The 19,486-nt window shown below is 41.8% G+C and overlaps 1 pseudogene across 1 annotated transcript; it reads left to right on the top strand.

The window, feature by feature from the left end:
• Positions 1 to 15,764: 15,764 nt before the first annotated feature.
• On the top strand, positions 15,765 to 17,299 carry LOC308515489 (survival of motor neuron protein-like; annotated as a pseudogene). The gene is made up of 3 exons: positions 15,765 to 15,806; positions 16,414 to 16,657; positions 16,779 to 17,299. The product of its transcript is annotated as a survival of motor neuron protein-like (transcript).
• The last annotated feature ends 2,187 nt before the right edge of the window (positions 17,300 to 19,486 follow it).

The raw sequence follows: 19,486 nt of genomic DNA, 5'->3' as shown, positions 1-19,486 counted from the left end.
CAGGAAGCTGTGAATTCTGTAATGGTATGCCCGGCGTGAGGACATCGTGTATTCTTTAGAGTTATGAAAAGGAAGAAACTGGTCAGCAGACTAAAGCACTGGAATTGTCCTTTTCAAGATCCGGAGCTCCAACATTCCTTGGCTTAAAAGAGAGAATCACCTGGGACAATGTGGGCAAGGGTGAGTACTGATGACAAAAACATACTTTTGGTGTGTTTGCCTTTTGTCCAGTTCAACTCAGACTAATTCCATTGAACAATAATACCAATGGTGTTTCGTTCTCACCCAGGATTACAACTCAATATTTGAAACTAAAAGGTTGATCGTAGGCCACCAGATTTTCCTGTTAGGTGAATCTTTTTATATGGATACACCGTGCGCACGGCAGCCCCTTCCACTCAGAAATCTCTGGGGAGGCAGTCTTCTGGGTACAGCTGGAGCGTTCTGCTCAGTACGATTAGTGCCCAAGCAGGGCTGGAAGCTGACTCGCTGACCTTTTCAGAGGCTGATCATTTTGGTTATGAATTATCCAATTCTCTGGTGCCTCCTTTTCCTGTCTGCCAATCACCTTTAAACCATTCCCTTTCCATTCAGCCATTCCAAAAATAAAAATAAAAAAAATCAACGTGGCTTATGTGGTGGTTAGGGTTAAAATGGCCAATTCTCCTATCTAACTAAAGCTCCCTAAAGGTTTTGTGGAAATAAAGTAGAAGAAGTGATATGCAATTGCACCTATTAATTGACATCTAAGGGAGGCAGGCAGCCTGGCATGGCACAGCAGCATTGGGGCGAGGCAGACCTGGATTGATGTCTTCACGCTTACATCTATCAGTACAGTAACCATGAGCCAGTTACTTGGCCCTTTTGAATCTCTGTTTCTAAATTTATAAAATGGTGATAGGAGGGTTATATTGAGGATGAAATGAGAAAATGTACACAAAGTAACATGTGCTCAAAAGAAAAATAATTCCTTTATGTGCTCAGATCATTCATTTTTTGTCTGTATCCATCAACACAAATAAGTAAGTACTGGGCAGGCACATCATTCCAGAAAGGGCCCAATTTCACTTGCAGAGGGAACAGCTGTACGTTAAGTAAAATGTCAGATGTTTTCTTTAAACATTTTGATAAGTATTTAAAGAATTTCTATGGAAATCTTTAAAAAACAATTAGATTATCATACTACCATGATGTTCTAAAGTAAAGTAATGACCTCTTTAAAAATCCCCCCTAGTCCTGCCCTGGCCAGTGTGGCTCAGTTGGTTGGGTGTCATCCTATGCACCAAAAGGTTCCTGGTCAGGGCACATGCCCAGGTTGCAGACTGGATCCTTAGTGCCAGGCATGCAGGAGGAAGCCACTTGATGTCTCACTCTCACATTGATGTTTCTCACGCTCCCTCTCCCCTTCTCTCTCTGTGAAAATCGGTTTTAAAAAACAAAAACCTAGTCCTGGAATTCTATAACAAAAATCTGTCACAGAATCAGACACTTCCGTGGCTTTAACCAAACCAAATTACAAATCTGAACTGGAACAAATTGCATTTATTTGTGATTCCTTAAATCATTTGGCATGAATATTAATTTCTTAATGAAGAGTTAAATGAAAATCATCTCTTCTCATTGTTTAATACCTACTCAGCCAGTTTTATTAAATGAAGACAAAAACAGCAGAAGGGAAGGTGAGGGGAGAGAAAGAGAGAGAAAGAAGCATAGTATGCTGTAAAGTAAGCCAGTATTTCATCCCATATGAGTCCCTGCAATGAACATTAGCAATGTTCATTGTGAGAGTGGGACATCGATTGGTATTATAACAAATATATGTTGACCAGAGGCCCGGTGCATGAAATTCGTGCATGGGGGGTGGGTCCCCTCAGCCCAGCCTACATCCTCTCCTATCCGGGACCTCTCAGGGGATGTCCCTGAGGATCGGGCCAAAGCCTGCGGTTGGACATCCCTCTCACAATCTGGGACTGCTAGCTCCTAACTGCTCACCTGCCTGCCTGCCTGGTCACCCCTAACCACCTCTGCCTGCTGGCCTGGTCACCCCCAACTGCACCCCCTGCCAGCATGATTGCCCCCAACTGCCCCCCCGCCAGCATGGTTGCCCCAAAATGCCCCCCTGCTGGCCTGGTCACCCCACACAGCCTACTGTTCAGTTGTTTGGTCACCCTCACTGCCCCCCACTGGCTGGCCTGGTCACCCCATACAGCCTACTGTTCAGTCGTTTGGTCACCCCTCACTGCCCCCACCCCAGAGTTCTGTAGCACAGAAAGAGTATTCTATACAGCTGAAAGAAATTATTAAAGGAAGAAAGTGGCAGAAAGTGTGAGGGAAGGCCTGATGAGAGAATGGGCCTGTGGGAATCTGGCTCTGGCTAGACTTGGTTGCTCCCCTGAGCTCCCTGGTGTTGGGATTTTCTGGTTCTAGCAACAACAATGAGTATACCATGAGGGCATGGCCAGCGAAATCCTTTAAGAAACCCTTTACACACACACACACACACACACACACACACACACACACACACTCAGCAAATAACAGCCAGGCCTGAGGTAACTGCAAATACCAATGAGAAAGTGAAGAGCCCATGCTCATGCCAGCAGGGCCATGAGAGAGCTGCCGGGAGGCCAGCATGGGCAGCCTTCTTCTGCCTTCCTGCAGGAATCAGCAGTGTGGGAGCAGCGAGTTCCAGTTCCCCAGACTAACTGTGCTCCTCCTTTTCAGTGAGTTCACCTAGGTAGCTTGATGAGGGCCATGGTGGGGGTATTTACACCACAGAAATTAGCAAAGACTATACATCAGGGCAGTTTGGTTTGGTTTCATTTTCAGAAAGCTGGTAGTCAAACATTTCCCAATGCACTACTGGGGATGTAAAGGAGCTGGCTCAGAAAAATGGAAAAACTGTAAAACTTATTTTTGCATTCCTTACTCTTCCCCTTTATACTAAGGTGGGAAGCTGGCAGTTGGACATGGTCTGTTATGGTTAATCTAAAGAAAGGAAAAAAAAAAAAAAAAAGCCAGACTGAACTGTTGCCTCACAGAGGCCAAAAAGCATTGACTGTCAGAACTTGAAAATTTTGTTATTTTTTTCCCCATTAAATTCAAGTTCAACTCAGGTCCAAAAGAGCCGTCAGACTATGTATTTACATATGCCATCTGTTTGTAATAAATGTCCTGAAAAGGAAGACGCAGTAAAGTGGAGTAAGTCATATGCTCTTTTTCTCACCTTTTAAATAATATTATTATTCTGACATATTTTACAGAATATGAAGACTATCTACTGAGAATTAATACCTTATCTCCTTATACCTAAACTACAGGCCTGATGCACAAAATTTGTGCAAGAGTAGGCCTTCTTTCCCCCAGCTGCAGGCACTGGCTTCCCTCTGGCACTCAGGAATAGGGCTTCCCTCACACCCCAGATTTGTCCGAAAAGTCATCCAGAAGGACATCTGGTCTAATTATCATATTATGCTTTTATTATTATAGATGGCAATTTCATCTGTTCCTCTTTCTAGATTGTTCTGTGAGAGTAAAGATGAAAAAATAGGGACTGAAATGAAGAAGAGCTCTAATCTACCTTTATTAGTCTGCTCCATCTGCCATAACAGAGTGCCACAGACTACGTGACCAAAACAACAGAAATTAATTTTCTCACAGTTTTGGAGGCTGACAGTTCAAGACCAAGGTGTCAGTAGGTTTCGTTTCTTCCAAGGCCTCTCTCCTTGCCTTGTAGATGGTCATCTTCTCACTGTGTCTTCGCATGGCCTTTCCTCTGTGTGTGTCTGATCTAATCTCCTTTCTTATTATAAGGATACCAGTCATACTAAATTAGGGTTCACTCTAATAGTCTTATTTAACCATAATCACCTCTTTAAAGGCCTTATCTCCAAGTACAGTCACATTCTGAGATACTAGGAGTTAGGATTTCAACATCTGAATGGGAAGAGCGGTGCATGGGGACACAATTCAGCCTATAATAGTGCATAAGCATAAGCACAATGTATCCACAAGAAAAATTTGACCTAACAACATCACTGGTTGAGCTCCCAGAGAAGTAAATTCAGGAGGGGTGGAGATTTGGATGCAGGAGGTTTGTGGGGAGCACTCTTGGGACCATTCACAGGCAGCCAGGACACAGGATTAGGCAGAGGGAGAGGTGGGCTGCAGCTCTGTTATAATAAAGGCCCTGACTAGCTGCGTGGGCTCTCTGCCGCCAGGGTGGTCCGTCAGAGTTCTCTGGAATTGAAGCAAAGGCCTGGGCCTTTATACCCCTGCCTGAACCAGAGGTACGATGTGGGCTGTCCCAGGGAGGAGGCATGACGTGCATTAAAAGGCTCTCTTCAGCTGAAGACCAGCTCAGGAGGAGGCTCAGTTGAGAGCTGCCAGTCACCAAGTTTTCGGGAGGTGACAAATGATTGAGACAAAGCAGTGTCTCTGCTCAGTACACTGCAGTGTCCATAGCAGAATTTCTCCAAGTGAATGGGAGAACTTACTATTAGCTTCTTAAGAAATTTCTCACAATGTATCTTAATAGGTCAAAGGGCGACCTATTATAAACCCTCAAACATTTGGTCCAATGCTAGACAAATAGAAATACCCAGCAGGATGGTCAGTGAGTGTGACTTGGTGGGAAAAGAATGTTCTTTGGAGCCAAAGGAGATCTAGGTTCAAATCTCTGCCCCACTATTTACTGATATTTTGTGCCTTCTCTGAACCTACAATTTCTCCTCTTAAAAATGAGGATAATAATACCAATTTTGTTGCACTATAGCAAGATTCAAATAAAAATATATACTTAGAGTGTCTGGTACAATGCTTGACACACCAAAAAAGGCACCTGAAAAAATTTAGTTCCCTTCGCTTTCTTTTAGCAAATAGTTCATTGGTGATCATCGATCACAACCCAGAAACAGAGGTTTGATCTCCTGACTTGAAGAATGTTTTTCAAATTCTGGTGCAATCAGAATCACCTATAAAGAATATTAAAATATTGATTCCTGAACATGCCCCCCACTCCTCCAGTGAATCTAATTCAGAGGATCTAGGGTGAAAACCAAGAGTGCACAATTTTAGCAAACTCCATGGGGGTTTCTGATCCCCAGAAAATGTCAAGGCTCCAGCTCAAGGCTGTGGATACCATCTCAGTAGGAATGGGAGTCGGGTGCTTAGAAGATGCCAGAGGTCACTTCCACTCCCCCACATTGTCATTTGTTCTGTTGGTGTGGATGTGCCCATCACATCACAGAAACCTCTCCCCCTTGTATAACTTATGTCCAAAGAATCAAGCCATTTCTCTTTTTTAAGAGGTAGTTTTATTGAGGTATAAATTATAACTACAAGGCAATTTAGGGCAGACAAGAATTTTATTGGGGGTGGATCCCCTGAGCTTGTCTGGGAAATGGAAAGCACACTCAGAGATGGAGTGTCCTGCAGGTGTGAGACTCACCGGGCCTGAAAACAGGCTCGTCTGGACGGAGACTTAACTTTCTCATTTAAATCAAGTAAGACTGAGCTCCCTGGATGGGACTGCTGAAGGCTTCCTGCATTTGATTATGGGTCACAAAGCCCAGCTGCATAGTAGAAATTATACTGTCAAAAAGACACTGACCAAGGTCCGGAAAGTAAACAGGAGCTGGAACACAGAAAGTGACCCCTGAGCATAGACGGGCTTTCACTTCCCCACCAGACATTTTCCTGATTTAACACGGGCCATGTGGTTTTCCAGTGTCTTCTGTGGCTTTCTGCTCCCACAGAGAGGCCTCATTTATTCTAAAATATGAAACTTTGGGGGTTTCTTGAAAATGGTACTTTCACTCAGTAAAAATATGTCAAGATGAAAATGTTATCTGTGGGAATCCATTCGGAAAAAGGATTAATCTAAGAACATGAAAGGAACAGTCTATTTTCCCCAAATGATCAATATCCACCACACCTAATCACTTTCCATATGACCCCCCCCAAAAAAATTCTTGAAGCAGCACAACAAAAATATTATAATACAATCACTGGGAAGACTCAGGTGGCTCTGTACTCATCATCTCTCAGATGAGCATTACAGTGCAGGAATTGGTGAGCTTTTTCACCAACTCATTCTGAGTTCTCTTATTGATGAAGGAGGTTTCTGGCATCCTTTTCCCACAACCTGCCTTCATTCTATTTTTTAAAAATATTTCTCCACGTTTGGCCAGGGCCTTATAACACACACAGAGTCACTGTCACACTAGAAGGAACCGTCCTTTAAGTGCTACCTAGAGTCCCCACTCAGTCTTTACACTGGCTCATTTAGAGAAGCATCTTTGAGTAAGACATCCAATTAAACAATAGGTTTACGTCTAGTGCTTCCTTCCTGTGCTCAGATCTCTTTCCACCTCTGTCCTGAAAGCTGCCATTCCTTAGATACACAGAATTTTATAGCTGGAAGAATGCATGAGTTAGAGTAGGACTGAAGTAAGCTGCAGTAACAAGTCAACTCTATAATCTCAGGGGTTTAGCACAGCACAGCTTAGTTCTCACTCCTTTGACAGTCAATGTGCAGCTCCCCTCGGGGATCTGGTTTTCTGCCATCATGTGGCCCCATCATCTCAGCAGCCTTCACTTTCATCTGTGTAGATAGGGAGGTAGAGGGTATGAGACATTATAGGGAGCAGGACAGGAAAGTGGAGTAACTAACTTCCACCAGCATGCTATTGGCCCAAACAAGGCTGAGAAATGTAGAGAAGCACAAAGATGCTAGTGGTGTTTGCCTAAGAGAGTCCTTAGGTGCCCTTTGCTTTCAATCCCTTCAAGTTTTATTTTGTTTTAATTGAAGCAATCAAGACCCAGAGAACGTAAGTTACACACAGTTAATCAGTGACAGTTCAGTTCAGTGCTAGCCAAGAGTCCTCTCATCCATTCCTATTAATTCCAGAAATCTCAAGATACAATTGGAGCATTGTTTCTAGAACTTTCTAATCAGGATTCCAGGGTGAGGAGGACTGTGACCACCCTGCTCTGAAACCCATGGTTCCGGTGCTGTGCGCTCAGTCTGAGAACTGGACAGATGAATGTTTTAAGGAGCAAGTGCCAGTAGCAAACCCTAATTACGGGAAAGGCTTCTTGGCTCCTAAGGGATATAAAATTACTTCTCGGAAAGTCAAGAAAAATAGAAACAGAATACCCTGTAATGCTTTATTCAGAGGCCAAAAGTCACCTTTAAGGTTGCATTTTGTGCTTGATTCTGTCAAGATAGCTGAGAGGGAGGAGACAGAATTTTATAGGGAGAGCAATTCTGAATGTCAGCCTGGTTTGCAGCTATTACATTGAAAGATTGTCCTCTTCATAGTTGAGATCAAATGTGAGAAGAAACAGACTCACAAACAATACCTAATAAAGAAAGAGGAACAGGGTGCAGCAAGGATGGTCTCCTTGGAGAGTCAGACAGCTGTCTGAAGAGCCGTGCTTCACTGGTGGAAATCACTTCTGTGTGGAAATGTGGATAAACTTTCTCCTCACCTGTGACCATCTATATCAGTGATGGCGAACCTATGACACGCAAACTCATTTTTTTGGTTGATTTTCCTTTGTTAAATGGCATTTAAATATATAAAATAAATATCAAAAATATATGTCTTTGTTTTACTATGGTTGCAAATATCAAAAAATTTCTGTATGTGACATGGCACCAGAGTTAAGTTAGGGTTTTTCAAAATGCTGACACGCCGAGCTCAAAAGGTTCGCCATCGCTGATCTATATCAATGTCTAGTGAACACTTACTTATGTACCTATTTTTTTTTAAGTCTGAATTTATCATTACAAATGTTATATATCTGGATTTTTTGCCTGGACTTTAAAATTTCAACCTGGAGATCTGACATTGAGTAAAGGCTGCATAGTAATCTCTTCGTTTTTTGTTGTTGTTGTTATTGTTGATGTTGTTTTTTTCTTTTATGTTTTCATTTTATTTTACTTTTCTTTTTATTTCAAGAAAAATATTTTAAATATAATAATGTTACAATAAACATTAATATTGCAAGAAAAAATATCCTATGTAATAAAAGGCTAATATGCAAATTGACCAAATGGCAGAACGACTGGTCGCTATGATGCACACTGACTACCAGAGGGCAGACGCTCAACACAGGAGCTTCCCCGTGGTGGCCAATGCACTCCCACAGGGAGAGCACCACTCAGCCAGAAGCCGGGCTCATGGCTGGCTGGCAAGTGCAGTGGCAGTGGCAGGAGCCTATCCGCAGCATCACTAAGCCATCAGTCAGACATCCCCTGAGGGCTCCCAGACTCCGAGAGGGCATGGGCCTGGCTGAGGGACCCCCCCCCGACCCCCAGTGCACAATTTTTATGCACTGAGCCTCTAGTTTTAAATATAATAATGTTACATACAATAGATATTAATATTTCAAGAAAAATGATTTAAATATAATACTACATGCAATAAACATTAATATTTCAAGAAAAAAATATTTTAAACATAATAATATTACCAAAACTAATACAGTGTAATATCACAAAAGTTGTAGGAAATATTAAAAATCTGCAATTAACAGGATTATTTCTATTATATTCTAAAATATTTTTTTCCTCTGGCTCTATTTTTGTTTATTAGTTTATGTTGTTAATTATATTCCACAAATGAATGAGATCACGTGATATTTATCTTTCTCCAACTGGCTTATTTTGCTTAGCATAATGCTGTCCAGGTTCATCCATGCTGTTGCAAATGGTAAGAGGTCCTTTTTTTTACAGTAGTGTAGTATTCCATTGTATAGATGTACCACCATTTTTTAACCCACTCATGTACTGATGGGCACTTAGGTTTTTTCCAAATCTTAGCTATTGTAAATTGTGCTGCTATGAACATAGGGGTGCATATATCCTTTCAGATTGGTGTTCCTGATTTCTTGGGATATTCCTAGAAGTGGGATCACTAGGTAAAATGGGAGTTTCATTTTTAATTTTTTGAGGAAACTCCATACTGTTATCTATAGTGGCTGCACCAATCTGCATTCCCACCAGCAGTGTACTAGGGTTCCTTTTTCTCCACATCCTTGCCAGCACCTGTCACTTGTTGATTTGCTGATGATAGCCATTTTGACAGGTATGAGTGGTATATCATTGTTGTTTTGATTTGCATCTCTTGGATGACTAGTGACTCTGAGCATGTTTTCATATGTCCCTTGGCCTTCTGTATGTCCACTTTAGAAAAGTGTCTATTTAGGTCCTTTGCCCATTTTTTGATTGGATTGTTTACCTTCACTTTGTTAAGTTGTAGGAGTTCCCTGTAAATTTTGGAGATTTTAACCCTTATCTGAGATAGCATTGGCAAATATGTTCTCCCATGCAGTGGGCTTTCTTGTTTTGTTGATGGTTTCTTTTGCTGTGCATAGGCTTTTTATTTTGATGTAGTCCCATTTGTTTATTTTCTCCTTAGTATCCATTGCCTTAGGAGCTGTATTGGTAAAGATACTGCTACAACATATGTCTGATATTTTGCTGCCTATGGATTCTTCTAAGATTTTTATAATTTCCTTTCTTACGTTTAAGTCTTTTATCCATTTTTAGTTTATTTTTGTGTATGGTGTAAGTTGGTGGGCTAGTTTCATTTTTTTTGCATGTATCTGTCCAATTTTCCCAACACCACTTATTGAAGGTAGTCTCTTAGTTTGAAGGGTCTTAGGCAAACTACTTAACATTATGAGGTCTCCCTACTCCACCATAACAGCTAGCCAGGAAAAATAAATAAAAATTGTATCTCCCACTTGGCTGAAAATTAAGGGGCTGGTTTAATCTAAACATTTCTTATTACATAAAATCAAGTAACAATGATAATAGATTTACAACTGTGCCAGATTACATTACCTTATTTAGCTTCCTTTTCCAAAATACAAACATCTATATAATAAAAACCTAAGCGACCATTATAGTGGAACTACCAAAACAACTGGTCGCTATGATGCACACTGACCACCAGGAAACAGACGCTCAATGCGGGGGCTGCCCCCACAAGGGGAGTGCTGCTCAACTAGAAGCCGGGCTCATGGCTGGCTAGAGCAGTTGCAGGAGCAGGAGCCTCTCCCACCTCTGTGGCAGTACTACAGAGCAGCAAGCCAAGCGGTAAGGAGCAGCGAGCCCATCTGTAAGGAGCCAGGGGTCCCGGACATCCCCTGAGGGATCCCGGATTGTGCAAGAGCGAAGGCCAGGCTGAGGGATCCCCCCACCTAGTGCATGAATTTCGTGCACCGGGCCTCTAGTATTTCATATATTTACAGGTCATATATTAAAAATAGTAAAAGTTTTAATTATATGTGCCTTCAGTTTTTAAAAAATATGTTTTTATTGATTTCAGAGAGAAGGGAGATAGAGAGAGTGAGAGAAATAGAAACATCAATGATGAGAGAGAATCGATCAACTGTCTCCTGCACACCCCCCTACTGTGAATCAAGCCCGAAACTGGTCAGTAGAACCATGACCTCCTGGTTCATGGGTAAATGCTCAATCACTGAACCACACCAGCCAGGCCATGCCTTCATTTTTTATTCTTTCTTTCACATTCTCTCCTTTTCATGCTCACTGTTCCCCCCTTTAAAAGAAATTTTATCCTTAGAAGTTGGGGGAATATTGTGCCCATCTTATCAACAGTGATATTGCAGCCAGTGAAATTAATGGGTTTACTGAATCACAGGTTAGTTTATGGCACAGCTTGGGCTAAAATCAATGGTCAGAATGGGGAGCAGAAGGGATGGAGGCAGGTCCTCCTGGAAAGAAGGTAACTTTCAGAATTAAACTAGTAAAATTGAACATAAAATACATGCAAACTAATAAAACAGAATGGATATACTTAGCCAATAGTGGAAGTAAGCCAAGAAATCATCCATCTATATGTAAAAGAGAAGTCTGTGGCAGCATCTAAATTACAGTCCCACTGATCTGGGGGTACAGTAATGAGAAAGATGTATATATGGTTGTAAGTTAGTGAGCAGAAAACTAAGTGTCTACATGGTGCCTGTTTGGATAAAGACTATATGAACAGAAGGCATTGGTTAGCCAAGGAAGCAGTAAAAAGAATCAGAGTCATAGAGGCCCTCTGAATGGCAGAGCCCATCAGCCTAGAAGATTTAAGGAAGACAATCTTGGCAGTGTTCACCAAAGCATTATGATTCCCTTGGCAAGACTGTCCCTTTTGTGGATAAGAGTGCCTCAAGCCATTGACAGTCATATTCTAAGATCAAGTAAAAGCTTTTGTACTGATTCTGTAGATACCAAGCAACTTTGTGATAATTTGGCTCCTCATACAGAGAGTCTATTGACAGTCCTGCCTCAAAGCTTTCTGGTCTAGTTGCCAGTTGTATTATTATTTTAAATTACTGTAATTATATTGATGTTGTAAGCAGGTTCCACCATAAGCATGCCAACAAAATCACTTTTATGGAACTAACAGACCATAGACCATGGTATATTCTTCAAGTTAAACATCACCTTATGGGGTACACCTGGGCAGGCAGCCCAGCAACAGTTCAGGCTTCACTCTATTCTTTTTGAACTGCAGCTGAACCAGCACATGTAATTTTGACTCAACCATATATAAAGTCAAGATCAAGATGTTCTAATAATATGACTGCCTTTAGTGATCTGACAAAACAATTGCCATATTGTAAGCAGAAGCAGTCTGCAGAATGAAGGGATGGAAAGAACCTAAACCATTTTAACAGGCCACATACTAATTTTCAATTGTATCTGGGACTCCGCCATAGACAACTTTATCAAAGATACCAATGTAGTTGACAGGCTAATGTTTTCCAGGTTTTTTCACACCTTATCCAGTTGCAGTAATTGTTAGGTGATAAATACAGTGACAGCTCATTACAAAATTCAGCTTCCAGAGCTGAAAGGTGAAGTGGCACCTCTCACCTGCTGGGTGATAGGTTAGCATCTTACCCCTGTCCCTTCTCCACTCTCCACCCAACTCTGGAATATTGTGCACTTTTGAGGCATTAGATTTCACACAAAACTTGTGCTAGTGAAAATGAAGTCTGAGTTAGTATAGAACTTCAGGAATATATAAGACAGTACATAGAGGGCAGGACCGAAGTAATGAAGAATATGGCATAAGAACTCGAGAGCATTATCCCCATTTATGTGTGTGTATGTGTCTGTGTCTGTGTGTCTGCTTCCCCTGTGTGTCTAGGGAGAAGGGTTTGTATACACTTGTACCCTCGTGCCAGCTTGTCACACACATATAAATCCATATCCACAGATGTTACACATATTTAAAGTGTATGTTTTTATAATGTTGAGGTACATGTACTCCTATAAAACCATCACCACAATCAAGATAATGAACATAATCATCACCCTCAAAAGTTTCCTTGTGCCCTTTACAATCCTATCTTCTGCCCCTTCTTATTCCTATTCCATTCCCAGGAAACCATTGATCTTCTTCATGTCATTATCTATTAGTTCACAATTCCTGGACATTCATTTAAATTAATCACACAGTATATACTTATTTTGTTTTTTGGATTATTTTACTCAACATAATTACTTTGGTTTTCATCTCTGTTGTGGCATATATCAATAGCTCATTTTGTTTTCATTGTTGCTAAGTAGAATTCATTATATAAATGGACCACAGTGTATTTATCTATTCACCTGTTGATAGGAACTTAGGTTATTCCCAGTTTGGGATGATTAGAAATAAAGCTTGATGAGCATTTGTATAAAAGTCTTTCTATGGACATGTGCTTTCTTTTCTCTTGAGTAAAAACCTAAGAATAGATGACTAGGTCATATGGTAGATATATACCTAACTTTCTAAGAAACTGACAAAGTGTGTTCCAAAGTAATTGTACCATTTTATAGTCCCATCAGCAATATATGAGAGCCCCAGTTCTTCCATATCCTTACCAAACTTGGTGTGATCAGATTTTTCTTTTTATTTTAGCCATTCTAATATGTGTGGAGTGTTATTTTATCATGGTTTTACTTTGCATTTCCCTTATGACTAATGATCTTGAGCATCTTTCCATTTGCTTACTTGTCATATGTCTGTTCATATAATTTGTCCATTTTGTAAATTGGGTTGTTTGTTTTCTTATTATTGAGTTTTGAGACTTTTAAAATCCATTATGGATGCAATTATTTTGTTAGATACATTCATGTGTTATAAATATTTTCTTCCTGTCTCTGGCTTGTCTTTTTATTCTATTAACAGTGTCTTTGGAAGAGCAAACATTTTTAACGTTGGTGAAGTCCTGCTTATTAATTTGTTCTTTTATGGATTATGCTTTTGGTGTGATATCTAAGAAATCTTTGCCTGACCCAAGGTCAAAACATTTCTCCTGTATTTTATTCTAGAAGGTTTATGGTTTCGGTTTTATGTTTATCTCTGACCCATTTTGGGTTAATACTTACATGATGAGAGGTATGGATTGAAGTTCATTATTTTAGATATGGATATCCACTTATACTAATACCATTTGTTGAAAGGCCCATGTTTCTCCACTAAATTTTCTTTGCGCCATTGTCTATGATATGTGTGGAGATCTACTTCTGTCCTATTTATCTATCTGTCTATCTTTAAGCCAATACCACACTCTCATGACTAGCGTAGCTTTATAATGTGTTGAAGTCAGGCAGCATTAGCCTTTCAACTTTGTTCTTCTTTTGTCAATATGTTTGCCCTTTTTTGCTTTTGTTTGTTTTGTTTTATCTTGCTATTATAGATCCTTTGTGCTTCTACATGAAATTCAGATTAGTTTGTAAATTTCTATCCAAAAAAAGCCTACTGATATTTTGATTGGGATGATGCTGAGTCTACAAATCAATTCAGAGAAATTGACATCTTACCAATATATTGAATGTCCTGATTCATGAACACATTATATCTCTCCACTTATTTAGGTCTTCTTTAATTTTCTCAGCAATGTGTTACAGTTTTTAGTGTACAGGAAACTGTAAACATTTCTCATTTACAGAGAAGAAGGGAGAATGAACAATTTTTTCAAGACTGACAAACTATAGGCACCAGAGGCTCAAGGCCCTGTACTGTATTACAGCAATGCTACACAAGGACTATAAAGAGGGGATGATGATACCTACTTCCTAGAATTGTGAGCAGTAAATGAGAGAGCACAATTATGTAGTTTAATATAGCACAGGCTGTGGGTCATATTTCCTGTGTTCAATCCCAGCTCTACCACTTATAGCCAAGTGATCTTGGGAAATTCACAACCCCTCTAGAATTCAGTTTTCTGATTAGCAAAATGCAGAAAATACTAGCACCTCCTTCCTAAAGGTCCTCATGGGGATCAAATGAGCAGCCAGGCTAGTACCTGAGATGCTTCCCTATCACACCTGGGCACAAGTGGCAGAGCACTCTGAATGATGGCCACCCCACAGTAGCTGAGACCCTTGTCACGGGCACAGCAAGCCCACAGTGACCTTGCATGATGGGGGCACCTGGGGAATGAATGCCCTGACCTCATTTCCTCTGTCCTTCCAACTAGAAGCCAAAAGGCAAAGAAGCCCATCAATAGAGTCCCTATAGGTGAGACTCTGGGGCACAGAGCAGGGGAGAAGAGGTTAGATGGTTCTGGAAGAGCAATTAGAAGATATCCAGCCTGCCCCCTAAGGGGAGTCCAGCCACTCCTGAGATCATTCATTTCAACTTGGGACAACTCTGACTATTGGGAAGTTTCCAGTCAACCCAGGGATTCCATACAGAACAGACCTAATGCTTCATCCACAGGACAACACTACAACTAGAAGACAACTGCCCACGTATCTCACAGTCAAGTGCTGGAGATTTCAATTTAGTCATTGACCCCAGTGTCCAATGGAGTTTGAAGGTTAGGGTCTCCTCATGTCTTTTCCTTAGCACAGTGATTCTTAAATAGGGGCAATTTTGCCCCCAGGAGATATTGGCTATGTCTGGAGACATTTTCATTGTCACAATGTTGGGAAAGAGTCTGCATGCTCCTGGCATCTAGTGTATAGAAGCCAGGGATGCTGCTAAACACCCTACAGTGCACAACACAGCCCCACAACAGAGAACAGCATGGTCCCAAATGTCAACAGTGTCAAGGACAAGCAACTCAACAGGAGCTGAGTCTGTGTGAGGCGGCTGCTGTAAGACATTCCCCAGAAACCATGCCTTGAAGATCCCTCTGTGTACCTAGGCTGAAATATTTGTTTTCAGAGTGAGCTAATAAAAAACAGTACCAGGGCCCTTTGAGAGTGGGGAGGGGAGGAGTTACTGGGAGCAGAGATGCAAGGCTGAGGCAGATGAGCGAAGTGGGGCGAAGTGGGGCAAAGTGGGGCTCCTGGCTTATGTTTGGCATGGTCATTGTCCAATTTCCCCTTGCTCAGTGCCCCAACTTCTGAGCTAATGGTGGGGGAAGAAATGAGGCTGGACTCCGGTGGACCAGTGCCAGTCGCTCAGCAGCCCATAAGCTGTCATCACATCCCCACATCAGCTTTTTGCAGGCAAGCATGTAAACAAGAGGAGCCACAAGAAACATAAGAAAGAAATCAAAGTCATTTGGTCTGCTGTAAGGAACAGGCTGATGGAATATTCCAGAACAGTCCGAAAGACATGACCAACTCTGACAACAGGAAACCGTCTGATGTTCAGATACCCGGAGCCTGAGTTTTCCTTGTGTTTGCACCATTTCCCAGGGAACCAGCGCTGGCACCCACCTGGTGAGTGCTCCTGTTTGTCCAGTCACTCACATCAGGATTAAACAAGTTTTAAATGTCAACTATGACCATGAATCAAGAGCAGGTGGACTTAGCTTCTGCTAAAGAGCAGGTGGGAATATTTGATAAACATATGCCTCATATGGCAATTTCTTTTCTTTGGCATCTATAGAGCAATAAGAAGTATCATATTTCAAGTGAATTTTCCCGATACCTGAAGTTGACCTATTTAAGAGTAACCTTAATGATGTCATTTTTGGAGGTGAAAAGCTTTCTAAAAGGTGTGTATTTCCTTTGCTTCAGTAAACAAAGTATATTAACAGTAATTCTACCTTAAGTGACTCAGGGAGGTGGACAGCCCATTCCTCGCACGTGGCATTCACCTCGTGGTGGTGGCTGTGTCCCTGCACACGACTCAGAGTGATTCAGACAAGTGGGATGATACAGCACTGATCAAAACTTAGATAAAGCTGTGGCCTCATATGAGCATGCTCTAAAGCAGTGGTTCTCAACATTCTGGCCCTTTAAATACAGTTCCTCATGTTGTGATCCAACCATAAAATTATTTTCGTTGCTACTTCATAACTGTAATGTTGCTACTGTTATGAATCGTCATGTAAATATCTGATATGCAGGATGGTCTTAGGCGACCCCTGTGAAAGGGTCATTCAACCGCCCAAGGGGTCGCGACCCACAGGTTGAGAACTGCTGCTCTAAAGAATGGTGACATTTCTGAAGCTTCAGATAAATCAAAAGGCACACCTAAAAGAAAACCTGCTAAAAATAAAAGCCAAAAAAAGAATAGCACAACTCCCTTGAAGCAGTGGAAAGTTGGTGACAAATGTTCTGCCATTTGTCAGGAGAAGACTGCATTTACCCAGCTATCATTGCTGCCTTTGATTTTAAGAGAGAGAACTGTAGGGTGGGCGGGGTGGGGGTTAATGGGGGGATGAGGACACATTTGTAATACCTTAACCAATAAAGAAATTAAAGATAAAGAGAGAGAGAGAGAGAGAGAGAGAGAGAGAGAGAGAGAGAGAGAGAGAGAGAACTGTGATGTGGCTTTTACCGGCTGCAGAAATAGAGGAGCAAATCTGTCTGATCTACTTTCCACAAGGGCTGAAGTAGCTAATAACATAGAACAGGGTGCTCAGGAGAATGAAAATGAAAGTCAAATTTCAACAGATAAAATGATAACTCCTCCACGTATCCTGGAAACAAACCAAATAATAGCAAGTCAAAAGCTGTTCTGTGGAACTCTTCTCTCCCTCCACCCCTCTCCCCAGGCCAGGATCAGAACTGGCACCAGGAAAGCTATGTCTAAAATTCAATGGCCCACCACCACCACCACCCTTCCTATCATGCTGGCTGCCTTCATTTCCCTCTGAACCACCAATAATCCCACCACCACCTCCCATATGTCCAGATTCTCTTGATGATCCTGATGCTTTGGAAATTATGTTAATCTCTTGGTACATGAGTGGTTATCCTACTGGTTACTATATGAGTTTCAAACAAAATAAAAAAGAAGGAAGGTGCAGTTCTTTAATAGGTGCAGCTCACTCCCAAGGAGAAGGGTATTTTGATGTGCCCTGGTCGATTTGAACAAAGTTTACATCATTTTCTTTATGAATACTTGGTTGAGTGGCACAAACATCTGCATTTGCTTTTGTTGCATGTGACTCATGCTTAATCAGCCAGGTATTTATAGGGAATAATTAGTCTGAATAACCGAACATGAAAATATGAATAGGTAAAACAAACTCAAGATCACATATAGTGCAGAAAAGTCAATCTGTCAATATCACTATCGAGCACATTTGTGTATTGTAACTTTCTTAGTATGTTAAGCTTTTCATATATTAATGCCTTTAAAAATAAATGATAAGTAAAAAAGTAACTCAGGACAATTACTATCTGTAATAATAAAAACATAATATGCTAATTAGACCAGACAGCCGAACCACCTTCTGGACGTCATTCCGGATGTCCTTCTGGACAAAGCCACCACGGCAGAGGTGGTTAGGAGCAATCAGACAGGCTGGCCTGGTGAGTGGTTAGGGGCAATCAGGCAGGCTGGTGAGTGGTTAGGGGCGATCAGGGAGGCAGGCAGAGGCAGTTAAGGGCGATCAGGCAGGCAAGTGAGCGGTTAGAAGCCAGCAGTCCTGGATTGCGAGAGGGATGTCCGACTGCCAGTTACACCGGCAGTTGGGGTCCTAGATTGCAAGAGGGTGCAGGCTGGGCTGAGGAACACCACCCCTCCCCTGTGCATGAATTTCACACACTGGGCCTCTAGAAATGTAATAATAAGAACATAACCTATTTTCAGACCCAGGAACAATTTGCCCAAGCATTAAGTGAACCCAGATCATGACCCCTTTTCAAGGAATGGAGGTGGAAGAGGGGCTGTTTTTGCACAAACTCTCCATAGCTTCTTGTTATCCTCCCTTTGTGTAGCTGTCAGCTGTTACTCTTTACTTACATCACCAGGCCTAGCCATGCATAATCCTTGCCTTCTAGTAAGAGCCACTGTGGGCTAGGACATAGTTCTCAATTTTCGACAGCATGCTAACATCTCCGGGGAATTTAAAACACTATCCATTCCTGCATCCCATTTCCAGTGTTCTGACTTCATGTCTGTAGCATGTCCTGGGCACAAGGACTGTTTCAAAATCCCCAGGTGATTCTGTTGTACAACCAAGGTTGAGAACCATTCTGATAACCTATCTTATTAGAATGAAACAACATTAGAGTTAATTGTGACCTGAAAGGTTTTCCTATGAATAAGCTTCAGTATATGAGCTAATAAGCTTTAGTATATGAACTACTATTAGAACTCTGCATCTTTGAGCCCACTTTCTCATTCCTAGCTGTGCTCCAGGAAGTGATGTGAGCTGGAAGAGAGATAAGATGGATCAGTGGTTAAGTGCTAAGAGTTTAGAGATCAACTGTCTAGGTTCAAACCTTGACTCTGCTACTGATGGTGTTACCTTAGGCAAGTGCCTGAACCTTTTTGTGGCTCAGCCTCATCAATAAAGTGTTGGGAGGATAAAATGGGTTCATGCACACAGAGAACTGAGAACAGAGCTTGGCCCAACATCAGTGTTTGTTTTGGCAAGAGACAAAATTCACTTCAGATTATCAAGGTAGAGAGACAGAGGTGTGGGCAGGGCTAAGTGAATAAACCAGGGCTGTTGCAGCAATAATGGGAGGCTGGTTCCAGCCTAGGCTGAAAGGGAAGGAAGTAGTGTGTTGGGAACCCAGTGAAAGTTGAGTCTGTAAAGAGACACAGCAACCGCCATAGATGAGACAAAGAAGCAGAGACAGAGCAGCAAGAAAGTACCCTGGCCTCTCTCTCTTTCTACCTCTGAACTCAGGGTCAGCTTCTCAGGGCACAGAGCTAAGCACAAACAAGGGGGAGAATGAACCTGCATGTGTGGGGAGGTAAGCGGGAATGCCCAGCACAGTTAGCTACCAGTAAGTATCACTTGAGCCAGGAAGTCATCAAAGAAAGCCCTTGTTGCCCCAGAGTGGGCAAACTTGACACAGCAGAGCTGCAGAAGCAGGAGAATTACCCCTCAAGCCGCACTCATTCTGGAGGAAAGATGCCCTGCCCTTTTGCACCAAACTGAGATAGTTCAATGTTGTTGTGGGCAAAAGTCCAATTTTAAAATTGTCATATGCTCGTTGGGCATTTCAGGGCTTAGTGCAAAGCCCTACAATCCCTATGGACTAGTTCATATTCCTGTCTGGCCTTTTCCTCACTTGCTCCCCCTCCTCTCTCTCCATCCC

The sequence above is a fragment of the Myotis nattereri genome (assembly GCF_964212035.1).
Source record: "Myotis nattereri genome assembly, chromosome: 3".
Taxonomy (NCBI): Eukaryota; Metazoa; Chordata; class Mammalia; order Chiroptera; family Vespertilionidae; genus Myotis; species Myotis nattereri.
Note: the sequence above shows the minus strand (reverse complement) of the source record. Positions and strands in the feature narration are given on the sequence as shown.